The sequence below is a fragment of the Populus nigra genome, chromosome 2 (genome assembly GCF_951802175.1).
Source record: "Populus nigra chromosome 2, ddPopNigr1.1, whole genome shotgun sequence".
In the NCBI taxonomy this organism is placed as follows: Eukaryota; Viridiplantae; Streptophyta; class Magnoliopsida; order Malpighiales; family Salicaceae; genus Populus; species Populus nigra.
Window position 1 is genome coordinate 16,133,510 of NC_084853.1, and position 5,000 is coordinate 16,138,509.

Genomic DNA, 5,000 nt, shown 5'->3' on the forward strand with positions numbered 1-5,000 from the left:
TCCCCCGCGGCAGGCCTATGGGCGCCAGGCCAGCGCGCCCCATGGCCAGTCAGGGGGCACCCCCCTAAAGAGCAATAAGTGTCATTGAAGCTCTGGCAGGGGGAGACACTACTAGGTCCCAGCTGTCACCCCCCCTCTAAAAAATTCATTTCTTGGTATTTTGAGCTGAAATTTTGCACAGAGGTTGGCAAAAATCCAATCCAACTTTATTAATTTTTCCAGAATTTTTCGAGGTCGGGAAGTATTTTTTTTTATTTTCCTACCATTAAAAATCGAGGAAATCGGAAAAAATAGGAACCGGCTCGGAATGACCCCAAATTCAGTGGGCAGCCTCATAAAAATATGGCTGATTTTACTGGATTGATTTCATGTGGAAAGCACGACGTTTTGTTGTAGGAATGCGGGAACCCCGGCGGCTCGCCTGCCGCGGCCAGCGACGTCGGGCTGGCCCCTGCAGCGCCTAGCCTCTCCCACGCGGGGGGCAGGCCAGAGCGCGGGGGGCCAGGGCCCGAAGGCAGCCCCCCCGCGGGCGAGAGAGCAAGCCAGCAGGGGCTGTCGCCTGCCGCGGCCAGCGACGTCGGGCTGGCCCCTGCAGCGCCTAGCCTCTCCCACGCGGGGGGCAGGCCAGAACGCGGGGGGCCAGGGCCCGAAGGCAGCCCCCCCGCGGGCGAGAGAGCAAGCCAGCAGGGGCTGTCGCCTGCCGCGGCCAGCGACGTCGGGCTGGCCCCTGCCGCGGCCAGCGATGTCGGGCTGTCGCCTGCCGCGGCCAGCGACGTCGGGCTGGCCCCTGCAGCGCCTAGCCTCTCCCACGCGGGGGGCAGGCCAGAACGCGGGGGGCCAGGGCCCGAAGGCAGCCCCCCCGCGGGCGAGAGAGCAAGCCAGCAGGGGCTGTCCGCGCGTCGCGCAGCGCGGCATGGCTGCGGGGGCCGCGCGCGCGCGCCCAAGCGCCCAAGGGCCCCCAAGGGCCCCAGGCCCTCAGGCCCCAGCGCCCCAGCGCCCAGCGCGGGCGGGCGCGCGCGCGCGTGTGGTCTTTGAGGGGCGCCGGCCTGGTGGCTCCCTAAAGAGCAATAAGTGTCATTGCAGCTCTGGCAGGGGGAGACACTACTAGGTCCCAGCTGTCACCCCCCCTCTAAAAAATTCATTTCTTGGTATTTTGAGCTGAAATTTTGCACAGAGGTTGGCAAAAATCCAATCCACCTTCATTAATTTTCCCAGAATTTTTCGAGGTCGGGAAGTATTTGTTTTAATTTTCCTACCATTAGAAATCGAGTAAATCCGCAAAACTAGGAACCGGCCCGGAATGACCCCAAATTCAGTGGGCAGCCTCATAAAAATATGGCTGATTTTACTGGATTGGTTTCATGTGGAAAGCACGACGTTTTCTTGTAGGAATGCGGGAACCCCGGCAGCTCGCCTGCCGCGGCCAGCGACGTCGGGGACGCTGGCCTGCGCTGTCGAGCCCGCGAGGGCTGTCTCCGCGGCAGGCCCCCCCTGAACGGGGCACGACAGGCCACCGCGCTGGCTCGTCCAGCGTCGACAGTCCCTCGTCCAGGTTTCAGATCGCGCCAAGTCGAACCCATGACCTGCTCAAGCCATCGTGCGCTGCCGAATTCGCATCTGCGTGTAGGCTGCCATTCCACGCGGCAGCCCCTGTTTTCGTCAGCGTGCCCCCCTGACGAATTTTCCTGCCTGGCCCAGTCCAGCGTCCAGCCCCTGTTCGTCGAAAAATCTGCGCTGCCGATTTTCCACGCGGCAGCCCCTCTTTTCGTCAGCGTGCCCCCCTGACGAATTTTCCTGCCTGGCCCGGCCAGTCCAGCCCCTGTTCGTCGAAAAATCTGCGCTGCCGATTTTCCACGCGGCAGCCCCTCTTTTCGTCAGCGTGCCCCCCTGACGAATTTTCCTGCCTGGCCCGGCCGGTCCAGCATCCAGCCCCTGTTCGTCGAAAAATCTGCGCTGCCGATTTTCCACGCGGCAGCCCCTGTTTTCCTCAGCGTGCCCCCCTGACGAATGTTCGTCGAAAAATCTGCGCTGCCGATTTTCCACGCGGCAGCCCCTCTTTTCGTCAGCGTGCCCCCCTGACGAATGTTCGTCGAAAAATCTGCGCTGCCGATTTTCCACGCGGCAGCCCCTCTTTTCGTCAGCGTGCCCCCTGACGAATTTTCCTGCCTGGCCCAGTCCAGCGTCCAGCCCCTGTTCGTCGAAAAATCTGCGCTGCCGATTTTCCACGCGGCAGCCCCTCTTTTCGTCAGCGTGCCCCCCTGACGAATTTTCCTGCCTGGCCCGGCCGGTCCAGCCCCTGTTCGTCGAAAAATCTGCGCTGCCGATTTTCCACTCCGCAGCCCCTGTTTTCGTCAGCGTGCCCCCCTGACGAATTTTCCTGCCTGGCCCGGCCAGTCCAGCGCCCAGCCCCTGTTCGTCGAAAAATCTGCGCTGCCGATTTTCCCCGACGAACCTGCAGCTGCACAAATCCGCGCTGCCACTGCCCCATTGTCTGGACCAACAGTCTTTTCCATCAAGCCCTGGACTATAAATCGTCCAGACTCATCGCCAGCACCCGCTGCCGATTCTGCCGACTTTGCCGATTTCGTCGGCGCTGCCGATTCCAACACTGCCCGCCGTGCCTGAACCAGCGCTGTTTCGTCAGCGTGTCCCCTTGACGAATTTCCCTGCCTGGCCTGGACAGTCCATCTTCCAGCCCATGTTCATCGAAAAATCTGCGCTGCCGATTTCCCCGACGAACCTGCAGCTGCACAAATCTGTGCTGCCGATTTCCCCCCCTGTCGGCATGGCTGCCGCTGCCCCGATGTCCAGACCAACAGTCTTTTTTGTCGACTTTGCCGATTTTGTCCGCGCTGCCGATTCCAACACTACCCCCTGCATCCAAACCAGCATTGTTTCGTCAGCTCTTCCCCTGACGATTTTAGCCCTGTAACAAACAGTAGGCCTCCAATCCCGCCAACGGGAGCCAAGTTGATAGGGAAGAGAATTGAATGACGCGCCTGGTCCTCGCACCCCGCCACCCGAGGGGCCTTTTTCCCGGCAGCCTCTGAAAAACTCTAGCTTTCACGGTCCTCGCCGCCCCTCACCACCATGGCAGGCCTCTAATCCCACCCATCAGCAGTTGTAGCCGATAGGGCAGTGATTTGAATGACGCGTCGCGGGCCTCCGGGTCATCTCACCCGGCCATTAATTGGAGCGTTTTTGGCTGGCCGAGGATGGGGGGATGGATCTCTTCTTCCGAAAAAGCAAACAGTACATCGGGAGTTATGTTGACGGGGCATGGAATTGAATGACCCGTCGCGGGCCGCCGGGTCATCTCACCCGGCCATCCCGGGGAGCGTTTTTCCCGGCAGCATCGGGGAAACTCTTGCTTTCACTGCCCGCTGCCCAAGTCCCCACTCGAATCGGCCCCCCGCGCCAACAAGCCAACGCTGCCGAATCGGCAGACACTGCTGCCGAATCTGCCGACACTGCCCCGCGGGCTGCCACTGCCCCAGTGTCTAAACCAGCGGTCTTTCTCATCGAGCCTTGGACTATCCAGTCCGTCCTGACTCATCGCCAGCACCTGCTGCCGATTCTGCCGACTTTGCCGATTTTCTCGGCGCTGCCGATTCCAACACTGCGCCCACCGTGTCTGAACCAGCGCTGTTTCGTCAGCGTGTCCCCTCGACGAATTTTCCTGCCTGGCCTGGACAGTCCACCGTCCAGCCCGTGTTCGTCGAAAAATCTGCGCTGCCGATTCTGCCGACTTTGCCGATTTCGTCGGCGCTGCCGATTCCAACACTGCCCGCCGTGCCTGAACCAGCGCTGTTTCGTCAGCGTGTCCCCTCGACAAATTTTCCTGCCTGGCCTGGACAGTCCATCGCCCAGCCCATGTTCGTCGCAAAATCTGCGCTGCCGATTTTCCCCGACGAACCTGCAGCCGCACAAATCTGCGCTGCCGAATCTGCCGACACTGTCCCGCGGGCTGCCACTGCCCCAGTGTCTAAACCAGCAGTCTTTCTCGTCGAGCCTTGGACTATCCAGCCCGTCCAGACCCATCGCCAGCACCCGCTGCCGATTCTGCCGACTTTGCCGATTTCGTCGGCGCTGCCGATTCCACCACTGCCCGCCGTGCCTGAACCAGCGCTGTTTCGTCAGCGTGTCCCCTCGATGAATTTTCCTGCATGGCCCGGCCAGTCCAGCGTCCAGCCCATGTTCGTCGAAAAATCTGCGCTGCCGATTCTGCCGACTTTGCCGATTTCGTCGGCGCTGCCGATTCCAACACTGCCCGCCGTGCCTGAACCAGCGCTGTTTCGTCAGCGTGTCCCCTCGACAAATTTTCCTGCCTGGCCTGGACAGTCCACCGTCCAGCCCGTGTTCGTCGAAAAATCTGCGCTGCCGATTCTGCCGACTTTGCCGATTTCGTCGGCGCTGCCGATTCCAACACTGCCCGCCGTGCCTGAACCAGCGCTGTTTCGTCAGCGTGTCCCCTCGACAAATTTTCCTGCCTGGCCTGGACAGTCCATCGCCCAGCCCATGTTCGTCGCAAAATCTGCGCTGCCGATTTTCCCCGACGAACCTGCAGCCGCACAAATCTGCGCTGCCGAATCTGCCGACACTGTCCCGCGGGCTGCCACTGCCCCAGTGTCTAAACCAGCAGTCTTTCTCGTCGAGCCTTGGACTATCCAGCCCGTCCAGACCCATCGCCAGCACCCGCTGCCGATTCTGCCGACTTTGCCGATTTCGTCGGCGCTGCCGATTCCACCACTGCCCGCCGTGCCTGAACCAGCGCTGTTTCGTCAGCGTGTCCCCTCGATGAATTTTCCTGCATGGCCCGGCCAGTCCAGCGTCCAGCCCATGTTCGTCGAAAAATCTGCGCTGCCGATTCTGCCGACTTTGCCGATTTCGTCGGCGCTGCCGATTCCAACACTGCCCGCCGTGCCTGAACCAGCGCTGTTTCGTCAGCGTGTCCCCTCGACAAATTTTCCTGCCTGGCCTGGACAGTCCATCGTCCAGCC